The sequence below is a fragment of the Telopea speciosissima genome, chromosome 7 (genome assembly GCF_018873765.1).
Source record: "Telopea speciosissima isolate NSW1024214 ecotype Mountain lineage chromosome 7, Tspe_v1, whole genome shotgun sequence".
Lineage (NCBI taxonomy): Eukaryota > Viridiplantae > Streptophyta > Magnoliopsida > Proteales > Proteaceae > Telopea > Telopea speciosissima.
The window spans coordinates 55205148-55218037 of record NC_057922.1 but is presented as its reverse complement, the minus strand read 5'-3'; the positions used below and the strand labels follow the sequence as shown (position 1 = coordinate 55218037).

Sequence of the window (12890 nt, the reverse complement as noted above, 5' to 3'; positions counted from 1 at the left end):
AGGTGGTCATTGCATCATTAGACGTACCCTGATTGTAACCAAAGCTGAGTACATATATGAGCATGTCGAGATTGCGATGAATGCAATACATGTAGGCTTAGATACATATATACACACCCACAAATATATATTCACAAGTGCATAATCATAGATAAAAACACAAATAAGCCAATTAACCTAAAAACACCTAATCAGGCTGAAATCCCGATCATGGTACTTAACTAGTGTGTTAAGTGACTTGTAGCTACTTTATGTTGAATTTGTTAGGGAGGGTTAAAAGAAGAACTTAATTATGAAAGGGAGAAAAAAACCAAAAGTATCTACCCTTGGCTTCCGACTTGGCTAGAGGGATGTGTTGGCTCTGATGTGCAAGGCCCTTACCGGCAGTTTGTAGACGACCTAGGTACCTCGTGGCACAATTAGAGTTCAATGAGAGTGTGCAGTTGTGTCTTGGATTCTATGTTCAGTTGCCTCTTTGGGTTGCTAAAGATATTTTGGTAATTTTGGATTTACCGGTTGAGGAGAGAGAAAACCCTAGCTTCATGGATTAAAGGAGAGCCTCCCCTCTACATTTTTTGGGAGTTTTCTTTCTATTTTAGAGGTATTTGAGAGTTTTTTGGGATGTGAGATTTCTGGCAAAATTTTGTAGAACCGCCTCAGAAATCCTCTCTCTCTCTCTCCCTTCCTTCCTCCTTTCTCTTTGCTCCTAACCCCTCACGTTATGGGGGGATTTTTCTCCTCTTAGGTTTCCTCATCTGTAAGTTCTTGTATCCCTTTAGAATCATGACACATGGCACTAGCTGATCTAATGGATGAGATTATCCAACCTTAACCCAACCCTAACCTAACCCAACATTCTCTCTCCTCTCTCACTCCTCCCCATCCCTCGTTTCTCTTTCTTTCTTCCTTCTTCTTTCATCTTCTCTGGTGAACACCACCGTCACACCTGCAACTCCTCTCTCACTCTCACTCCAACCGCCCCACTCCCCTGTAGGAGAACCCGAAATGCCAAAATAGGGAGGGAGAGGAGACGATGATGACGGAGAAGATGATTACCCCAACGCGCCATTGTCTCAGATTTCATCTCTTCCCTCTCATCCTCACAAGCTTCATTGAAGACCCAACCCCAACCCTTTATTCTCACATGGTGGAAGACTACAGACAAATACTGTTGGACTTGTGTGTCCATCAAACCCCGTTCGGTCTGGTTCAACCCGGTTTAACTTTGTATTGAACTTTTATACATTTTAGTTTAATATCATCACATGCGATATTAACTTTTTGAGTATTATGTGTCCGTAAGTTTTACTTAAAATGGTAGTCACGACTAGGGTTTGGGCTGGACACCCTTATCATATGGTCGTCGCATTGGGTATGCCTAGACATGTAATGTCAGGGTATGAATGCGAGTACTCACATGTTTGATGTGTGTATTGATGAAGAATTTGCTTTGTCGAGTCCCTCATGTATTATTGCCAGATGTAGGAAGGGATAGACATGTGTCACCGACACCCTTTGCCTGAGGGAACCCTGTCGCTGTAAAGTGTGATCGCATTCTTTAGTTCGTCAATGACTGAGACTTAAGCGATTCAAAGCCGATGTTCTGGGAATGCGTGAACACTTTGTGAGTGAAGGAGTTATCCAACATGGTCACCACTGCCCGATTGGGGAACACCAAGGTTGAGACTGTCTGTGCATGGTCGGATCAGAATCTGGATCCAGTGCCGTTTTGGAAATGGTTTTGTAAAAATCTATTTTACATAAAATGATAGATTATATATGATTATTTTGAACAAAGTGTTTTATCGAGTTTTGCGGGACCCGATCAGATGCACAGACGCTTTTATATAGACATGTACTATGGATTGGGGTTTGGCAGTACATGTGTGCATGCCCTAAATTCCATAATGATGGTGTTGATTAGTGGGGGGGTTGTATATGATAATTAGTTATCATATAAGGAGTTATTTGGAATTTGCTAATTTAATTGGTTCTTTTTTTAATTAATGGATTTGGTGCTAATTGTAATTATTCATAAATATTAAATAAAGTAACTAATTATTACTTTCCCTATTAGATTCTGCTTCTTCCCCTTTTAGAAGCACTTTGAGTTTAAACAGAACTGCCAAACTGAGAGAGAAAGAGACAGACTCTCACTGGGATTAATTCTAATCCATTCAGGGTTTTTTGAAATCCCTAGGCCTATAAATAGGGGACCAAAAACGCAGAGGGGGTGTGCTCTGCGTTTTCAGCCTGACCCCCTCTCCTGCGTTTTGGTCACTCTCTCTCCCTCTTGTGATCTCTCTCCTTCTTCTTCTAGTTTCTCTCATCTGTGTTTGAGAGTTAGGGTTTTAGAAACCCAGATCTATGCTGAAGAATTTGAGAGCATCTGGGATTGGCTTGAAGAACCTTGGTAGCGCCATTTGGAGGTTCAGATCTGTTTACTTGGAGCGCTCACTGGAGGAAGAACCATTGTCTATTGGAGGAGCAACACTTGAGGCTCACCAGGTTAGCAATTCTTGATTGATTCCTTCAGTTATTAATTATTAATATTTATGAGATGCGAAAGAAACTCAAATTGATTTATTTTCGTTGCGCATTCGAGTATGGGATAGATCCCTCTTGCCATGTGATGGATTAGAGATGATTTTCTCTGTCCCTAATGCGTTCCATAATTCTGTAGGACACATGAGGGAAGGAGAAACCCTAACAGGGATGCACCAGGGTTCCCATGGGCAACCATGGGAAACCCTAAAATTCAAATGGGGCACCCATGGGACACCATGGGATAACCCAGGGCGTGCAACACCCTAATTTTGTAGTATATTGGTTTGCCACGGTGAACCATAATGATCCCATGGACAGTAGTTTGGCCTACAAATTGGTATCAAAACCAACTTTCCCACCCATGAATATTAAATAATTAATGGTTAATGTAATTATCATGAGTGGGATGCAAGTTTGCACATGGGTGATTATTTTATGGTTGTTGTAACAACCTTCCCATGTGCACATGGGTAATTTCAAGGTTGTTAGTGTAAGAACCTACCCATGTGATGATGGATTTGATTTTAATTGTTTTATGCCAATTATTGAAGCATGTATCCAATTAGGGATGATAATTAATTATTATTTAAAAATGTTTAATCATGTTTATATGTGGGGGGGGGGGGGGAGGGAGCGCACGTTGCCAAGCCTCTGTGCACGCCCTCCACCCTTACCTTGCCCTTGTGCACATGCTCTAATGGGCTGCTGCCTGAGGGCAGCAGGCTTGCGGGCCTGCAGGCTGCTATCCGTGGGCTGTAGCTTGCGGGCAGCAGGCCACAGGGCTGTTGCTCGTGGGCCTTGGGCATAAGGGCTGTGCAGGGAGTGCTTGTAGCCTGAGCATGTGGGCTGCATGCACCCCCCTTGATTCCCCTCCAGTTTCTAATTAAAAAAAAAAGGGTATTTTTTCAAAACAGAATTTTAAATGTTTGTTTTGTTTTTGGAGGAAGAAGATGGGTGCAGGGATCCCTCCCTTCACCCACTTGCAATTAAAATGCGATTTTAATTTTATGGGCTTGGATACATGTTATCACATGTGATGTGGTGGTTCAATAATTGAAGAAATCCATGTTATTTTTAGTTTACTTGTTTTCATGATGTCCATGCAGGAGATTATGTTATAATGTGATTATGGGAATGGCATTCTAATAAAATGGATGGATTTTATATATGTGATACACGGGGTTATGGGTGGATGTGATGCTTCTCTCTCTTTCTCTCTCTCCCCCCTTTCTTTTTTTATAAACAAATGTCCTCCACCCCATGGGCAGCCTAAAATGGTTGGTTGGTTTCTCCATGCGGGGTTTCTTTATTATGGAATGGAAAGTGTATAGAATATTTTTTCTAGGTTTCCATTGTAATTTTAGAGGAGCTAAGACTCCCAGGGTATGTTGATGGTGATCCATATGTGGTGCTCAAAGCTTATGGAGATGCAAGTCATCTACTTTGAAGACGTGATCGGGCAGAGGAGATGATCGAGGTGTAGCATCCATGGCATGATAAATGCACCCAAAGTTATTAGTTTTATTTTTATTGGGAGGGTTCTTTAATTGCTTTTGATAAAAATTACGCCATCCCATGATCACTTTTAATTAATGTTGATTAATTATGTTATGTTATTTCATCTATGATATGTATGTGAGTTGCTTAATCCCTCTTTAATCATAATACATGTATGATATGGACTAGTCTTAATCGGTAGACATGTCCATGGCCTCCTATTGAAGATAAATGTAGAGATTGTGTGATACGCCCCGCATACGCCGACAGAACATTGCCAGGAACACTGTCACATGGTTATCTATAATTACCTCTTTCTAGATTCCTTAGGGTATAGATAGTGAGAGGGTACTGCGATAGTGGGCCATCTTTCATGATTCCATGATTCTAACTAATGCAATAGATAAGTACATGACTTGGGTGTATGTCAGCCGACAGGATCTGGACATGGCACCCAGGTGGTCAAAAATATTGGAAGCCCATGAGGCGGACAGCTTAGTCCACACTACCACGGTGTATATAATGACTCCCGATAGGGTAAGTTATGCATGCAAGGGTTATAGGTATCCAATTCAATTTTTGGGTCATGAGGGAGACCCAAATCATGAAAGACCATTGATGTGTATGCTCAATTCTTTTTCAATGGTTGTTAATTAACATGTGATTTTTACTTGTACATGTGTAGATTATTATACGATGACTGCCGTTAATTCCAACGTATTAACACTCATTAGCGAATATAAACTTAATGGTACAAACTATGTCGATTGGTACCGGAGCATTAAGTTGCTCCTGACTGCTGAAGGACTATACACAGTTCTTGATGAACAAGTTCCTCCTCAACCCGACCCAAATGATTTTGAGGCAAATGAAGAGATGCAGGAGTTCCTCATGAGGGATTCCAAGACATCACTTTATATCCTAGGATCGTTGGAAAAGTCAGTTCTGGACTCGATCAAGGATATACGCACTGCTGGGGGTAAGATGGATAAGCTTGCTGAATTGTTCAACAGGCAGTTGACACACGTCCATTCTAATGTGGTGAGTTGAATCCACAACACCAAGATGTCCCAAGGGACTCCAGTGATCGATCATGTAATGAAAATGATCAATCTGTTTGAAAAATTGGAATCCATGGGGATTGATTTCAGCCTGCGATACAAGACTGATGTGATCTTAACGTCACTCACTTCTGCCTATGCAACCTTTAAGGTGTCCTATAAGATGTCTGACAAGGAGATGGAGCTCACCGAGCTTGCTAACGCATTGGTAGAGGCGGAAGCGTCCTTGAAAAAGGACAAGGTTGAGGTCAATGCAACTAATATGAAGCCTTCTTCAAATGGGAAGAAGAAGATAAAGGGAAGTAAGGGTAAGACCCTGAAACCCAAGGGTGGGAAGTCTAGCAATAAAGGCAAAGGCAAGTGCTTCTATTGCAAGAAGGAGGGTCACTAGAAAAGGAACTGTCGTGCTTACCTGGCTACTGTTAAAGACAAGAAGCCGGATGAAACAGATGCTGCTAAAGAAGGTACATGTGATGTTCACACTCTTTATGAGTCTAATTTATCTTTTGAACCGACCAATTCTTGGTTGGTGGATAGTGGTTCCATTGTTTACATTTGTAATGATTTACAGGGGTTCAAGGAGACAAGGAACCTGGAAAGAAATGAGGTGCGTCTTCAGATAGGCACTGGAGTTGAGACCATGGCGATAGCTGTGAGAACTTTTATTTTGAATTTTAATTCTGCTTGTTTAGTTTTAAAGGATTGATTTTATGTACCCTCTTTCAAGAGGAAGATTATTTCAGTTTCAAAACTTGTTTTGGACAGGTATAGTTTTTCCTTTAATTCTAAATTAATTATTCATTTTAATAATTCCTTTATGGCATCCGGATATATGCAAAGTGATTTGTATTTTCTAGATTGCCCTATTAGAGCGAATGTTGTTTCAAATGTCGATTTAAAATGGAAAGCAGTTCTAGTGAACTCAACATACCTGTGGCATCTAAGATTAGGTCACATTAATTTGGACCGAATCAATAGATTGGTGAGAGATGGGCCCTCAGAGAGTCTGAGGGTGGAGTCATTCCCCACTTGTGAGTCATGCTTTCAGGGTAAAATTACCAAGAAACCCTTTAGCAATAAAGGTACTAGAGCCACAGATCTATTGGAGTTGACACACACTGACGTGTGTGGACCTATAAACATACAAGCAAGGTATGGGTATGAGTACTTTATCACATTCACCGATGATTACTCTAGATATGGTTACATATACATGATGCGTAAGAAATCGGAGGCCTTTGATAAATTCAAAGAATTCCAAGCCAAGGTCAAAAGATAACTCAACAAACGCATTAAGTCCCTACGATCAAATCATGGAGGGGAGTATCTATCAAATGAATTTAAAGAATATCTCATATCGCAAGGGATAGTTAGTCAGCTAACTAATCCAGGCACACCACAACAAAATGGTGTATTCGAACGGCGTAATCGGACCCTATTGGATATGGTCCGGACGATGCTCACTTATAGTGAGCTGCCTCAATCTTTCTAGGGGTATGCTTTAGAAATGGCAATTTACATCTTAAATAGGGTTTCATCCAAGTCTGTAGCTAAGACACCCTTTGAGTTGTGGAAAGGGCGTAAGCCCAGTATTCAATTCAATACCTTAGGGTATGGGGTTGCATAGCACATGTGCGAAAGTAACAGACAGATAAGTTGGAATCCAGGACTTCAAGATGCCATTTCTTAGGCTACCTCAAAGGCACGATAGGCTATTATTTCTATGACCCGGTTGACTAGAAGGTCATTGTAAGTAAACACGTCACATTTCTAGAGGAAGAAATGATGACTCAGAGGTCCAAACCAGTAGTCATTAAAGAGCTATCAGATAGCTTAGAAACGTCACGTCCTGAAGTAAGACCAATTGGCATACCCGCTGAAATACCAACACCTAAAGTACCTTGACGCAGTGGGAGGACTATTAGACCACCCACCAGGCTTACTCTTCTAATCGAAGAGAAAACAGTGGAAGAGTTCCACATGGTATCAGTTGAATCGGATGATGATCCGATGACATACTCTGAGGCTCTTAAGGATGTTGATGCCACTAGGTGGCTGGAGGCAATGCGCTCTGAAATTGATTCGATGCATTCCAATAAGGTCTAGACTCTAGTCGATCCGCCACTTGGCATTAAGCCGGTTGAATGTAAATGGATCTTCAAGAGGAAGAAGGGCACCGCTGGATAGGTCGAAAGATTCAAAGCGAAACTAGTGGCAAAGGGCTATACCCAGAAAGAGGGTATAGACTATAAGGAAACTTTTTCACCATTGACGATGATGAAATCCATCAGGAGTTTATTGGCTATCTCCACACACTTTGATTATGAGATCTGGCAGATGGATGTGCAGACTGCATTTCTGAATGGGTTCCTTCAAGAGGAAATCTACATGGAATAGCCAGAGGGGTTCTCTTCCTTGGAGGAAGAAAGAAAAGTGTGCAAGTTGTAGAGGTCCATTTATGGGCTGAAGCAGGCTTCCAGGAGCTGGAACATCAGGTTTGATCAATCAATCAAATTGTTTGGTTTTGATCAAAACATGGATGAACCATGCGTTTACAAGTAGATCAGTAGGAGGGCAGTATGTTTTCTTGTTTTATATGTAGATGACATATTGCTGATTGATAACGACGTAGGATTTCTTTCATTAGTAAAACAGTGGTTATCCACAACGTTTTCGATGAAAGACCTTGGTGAAGCTAGTTATATCCTTGGGATCAAACTCGTAAGAGATCGCCAGAAAAGGATGCTAGGCTTGTCACAGGCTACCTATATAGACAAAGTCTTGGCCAGATTTAACATGGAGAACTCCAAACGAGAAAGTGTTCCCTTTCGACATGGAGTCAGTCTTTCCAGATCTCAATGTCCTCAATCTCAGACAGACATTGAAGAGATGAAGATGATTCCCTATGCTTCAGTAGTAGGGAGTCTTATGTATGCTATGTTGTGTACGAGGCCAGACATTTGCTATGCAGTAGGTATGGTGAGTCGTTATCAATCTAACCCTGGACGCGAGCATTGGAGTGTTGTCAAGAATATCCTTAAGTACCTGAGAAGGACTAAGGAATATTTCTTAGTTTTTGGATCTGATCAGTTGTCAGCCTTGGGATACACAGACTCGGACTTCCAAATTGACAACGATGACAGAAAATCCACGTCCGGGATGGTATATCTAATGGGTGGAGGTGCCATTGTGTGGTGGAGTGCGAAACAGAAGTCTACAGCCGATTCCACTACCGAAGCAGAATACCTTGCAGCTTGCGATGCAACAAAAGAAGGTGTTTGGCTAAGGAAATTCCTATCAGATTTGGAGGTTATCCTTGACCTTTTCAAGGGCCCTATTCCGCTGTTATGTGACAACAGAGGGGCCATTGCACAAGCTAAGGAGCCTAGGGATCATCAGAGGAACAAGCATATGCAGCAGAAGTATCACCTCATCAAAGAGATTATCCAGTAGGGCGACGCGAGTATCTCAAAAGTGGATACAACTGAAAATGTGTCTAATGCCATGACAAAGGGTTTGTCACCTAGAGTGTTTAAGAAACACATGGAGGGCATGGGTTTAAAATGTATGGGGAATTGGCTTTGATGTACAAGTGGGAGATTGTTGAACTTGTGTGTCCATCAAACCCGGTTCGGTCCGGTTCAACCCGGTTTAACTTTGTATTGAACTTTTATACATTTTAGTTTAATATCATCACATGCGATATAAACTTTTTGAGCATTATGTGTCCGTAAGTTTTACTTAAAAAGGTAGTCACGACTAGGGTTTGGGCTGGGTACCCTTATCATATGGTCGTCGCATTGGGTATGCCTAGACATGTGATGTCAGGGTACGAATGCGAGTACTCACATGTTTGATGTGTGTATTGGCGAAGAATCTGCTTTGTCGAGTCCCTCATGTATTACTGCCAGATGTAGGAAGGGATAGACATGTGTCACCGACATCCTTTGCCTGAGGGAACCCTGTCGCTGCAAAGTGTGATCGCATTCTTTAGTTCGTCAATGACTGAGACTCAGGCTAGTCAAAGCCGATGTTCTGGGAATGCGTGAACACTTTGTGAGTGAAGGAGTTATCCAACATGGTCACCACTGCCCGATTGGGGAACACCAAGGTTGAGACTGTCTGTGTATGGTCGGATCAGAATCTGGATCCAGTATCGTTTTGGAAATGGTTTTGTAAAAGTCTATTTTATGTAAAATGATAGATTATATATGATTATTTTGAACAAAGGGTTTTATCAAGTTTTACGGGACCCGATCAGATGCACAGATGCTCTTATATAGACATGTACTATGGATTGGGGTTTGGCAGTACATGTGTACATGCCCTAGATTCCATAATGATGGTGTTGATTAGTGGGGGGGGGTTGTATATGATAATTAGTTATCATATAGGGAGTTATTTAGAATTTACTAATTTAATTGATTCTTTATTTAATTAATGGATTTGGTGCTAATTATAATTATCCATAAATATTAAATAAAGTAACTAATTATTACTTTCCCTATTAGATTCTGCTTTTTCCCCTTTTAGAAGCACTTTGAGTTTAAATAGAACTGCCAAACTGAGAGAGAGAGAGAGAGACAGACTCTCACTAGGATTAATTCTAATCCATTCAGGGTTTTTAGAAAACCCTAGGCCTATAAATAGGGGACCAAAAACGCAGAGGGGGTGTGCTCTGCATTTTCAGCCTGACCCCCTCTCCTGCGTTTTGGTCACTCTCTCTCCCTCTTGTGATCTCTCTCCTTCTTCTTCTAGTTTCTCTCATCTGTGTTTGAGAGTTAGGGTTTTAGAAACCCAAATCTGTGCTGAAGAATTTGAGAGCATCTAGGATTGGCTTGAAGAACCTTGGTAGCGGCATTTGGAGGTTCAGATTTGTTTACTTGGAGCGCTCACTGGAGGAAGAACCAGTGTCTATTGGAGGAGTAACACTTGAGGTTCACCAGGTTAGCAATTCTTGATTGATTCCTTCAGTTATGAATTATTAATATTTATGGGATGCGAAAGAAACTCGAATTGATTTATTTCCGCTGCGCATTCGAGTATGGGATGAATCCCTCTTGCCATGTGATGGATTAGAGATGATTTTCTCCGTCCCTAATGCGTTCCATAATTGCGTGGGACACATGAGGGAAGGAGAAACCCTAACAGGGATGCACCAGGGTTCCCATGGGCAACCATGGAAAACCCTAAAATTCAAATGGGGCACCCATGGGACACCATGGGATAACCCAGGGCGTGCAACACCCTAATTTTGTAGTATATTGGTTTGCCATGGTGAACCATAATGATCCCATGGACAGTAGTTTGGCCTTCAAATACTACCACCTCAGCTCCAATAACAAGAAGTCCTCTTCTCTTTCTCTCCAAATGGGTAGGCAAATCCCTCTCCAGGAAGCATATCGTGCAGCTCGCAGCTAGAGGCGATCATAGAAATGCAGTAAATGTAGTTCTAACCACCGTAGATGTCACCATCGAGGGTTTCTATATGGACACATGTGGAAGCCATGGTTCACAAGGCAAGAAATCAAAGTTCGCTTACATCTGGATTGGTAACTCTGAGAGTCAGTGCCTGGGTCAATGTGCTTGGCCTTTCCACCAGCCCATCTATGGGCCTCAGAACCCACCATTGAATTCCCTAAACAATGATGTGGGCATGGATGGAATGGTTATCAATCTGGCTAGTCTCTTGGCTGCAACTGCTACAAACCCTTTTGGCAATGGTTTCTATCAAATGCCCGGCTGAGGCACCATTAGAGGCAGGTTCAGCTTGCTCTGGTATCTATGGGAAGGGGGCTTACCCTGGTTATGCAGGGGAGCTATTGGTGGGTTCAACTACTGCTGCTAGCTACAATGCCAATGGTGCAAATGTAAGTACGTACCTTCTTCCAGCACTGTTTGATCCTTCCACGTCTTCATGCTCTACATTGATCTAAGAATTAGGGAGGAGAACCAGAAAGTTGTATATAGATATCATTATCTGTGATATAATACATTAATTTATTTGTTTATTCATTGTGTTATTCTTTTTATAAACAAAGTCTTCTCTATTCATCTTTCAAATTTTAAATTCTTACCATGGGGGAAAAACATTGAAAAATTGTTGAAAAATTAAGAAGGAATGTGATAGTACACGTTTAACGACTGAAAATACAAGCAAATCAATTGTGCAATACGATCGAGGTGGACCATTTGGGTTCAGACAGACAAGATGATCCTAAGTTTTTGGTGATTACCAATCGGGGATCTTAGTAGCTTATTTTATTTGTAGTTTTCAAAAATCCAATTTGTTCTGCTGGCTTCTTTCTTTCTTTCTTTGGGATTCTCTGGTTTAATGGAGAAGATGAGTGAGGTTCAAGGGGTTTTCAGGGAATAGCTTCTCTCCTCAGCTTCTCTGTCATCATCGTCTCCTCTCCCTCCCTATTTTGGTGTTTTGGGTTCTCCTATAGGGGAGTGGGGCGATTGGTGGAGCATGGTGGGAGCAGGAGGTTATTTTGGAAAGGACAAAAATGGAGTGGATTTAAACCAGGGGAGTGGGGCGGTTGGAGTGAGTGAGAGAGGAGTTGCAAGTGTGATGGTGGTGTTCGCCGGAGAAGAAGAAAGAAAGAGAAACAAAGGATGGGGAGCAGTGACAGAGAAGAGAGAATGTTGGGTTAGGTCAGGATGGGTTGGATTAAGGTTGGATAATCTCATCCGTTAGATCAGTTAATGCCATGTGTCACGATTCTAGGGGTACTTACAAGAACTTACAGATGAGGGAACCTGAGGGGTACTTACAAGGACCTAGAGATGAGAGAAACTGTGGAACCGCAAGTGCTACCACTCCAGATCCATAGTAGCAGCACTTGAGGTGGCTCAAAAAGTGCCACATGGCACTCTCCCACTGGTCAGAATTGAATTTTTGCACGTGTAACTTCAAATCGCGATATCTTGGGATCCCATGGTCTGATTTTTACAATCCAAGTATCGTTGAAAAGGTCTTGAGATGAACTATCCAATGACATAAGAATTGGATGGTAATTTGGTAAAAAAAACTAGTTCGGATATACCCCTGAATTTGAGGTATGTCCTTGGGGGAAAATTTGTCAAAACAATGGCTAAATCAAACAATATTTAAACCATTTTTTTTCATAATTGTTTATAATGAAAAAACATACAGACACACAAAATTTGGGATAATTCAGAGACGGTTTAGTTTTGATCAATTCTGAAAATGTTTAAGCGCGAAAGTGGCACTAGGGGCAAAATGGTATTTTTCCAACAAAATCTAATTTTTTTTAATGTGCCAGTGATTGAGATTTTTTATGAGACTTAGTGGGACTCCTCCTTCCATCATTGTGACACTTTCTGGGGTGACAAAATTCAGTTCTCCCAGATCGCCTTAGAGGAGGAGCAGGAGAAAAACAGGTGGTCAACATCTTCTACAAAATTCCAACATAAGCAATAGATGGGGACACAGATGTACCTCTGAAAGACGAAGCTATGGGTAGGTAAGGAGAGCATAAGAACCCTCCAAGAGATGAAACTATGGCGAGTATTATAGATTTAGAACTGATACACCATACTTTACCTACCCAATCTAAGGATGACATGTGGAATGGCTTGGACTCTAAGTAACTAGTCCTCACCCAAAATTGATCAGACCACTTACGAGGCAGTTATACTAGTCTAGACACGTTAGCAAGATCTGTTTAGATAACCCTGATGGATGGTGACTGGTAACCGTGATCCACGTGGGAGGAGATTCCATATCCCGAGAAACGAGGGGAGGACCGTTCTTCTAAA

At 41.6% G+C, this 12890-nt stretch overlaps 1 pseudogene; it reads left to right on the top strand.

The window, feature by feature from the left end:
- The first annotated feature begins 1058 nt into the window (after window positions 1-1058).
- On the top strand, window positions 1059-11132 carry LOC122668707 (annotated as a pseudogene).
- The last annotated feature ends 1758 nt before the right edge of the window (window positions 11133-12890 follow it).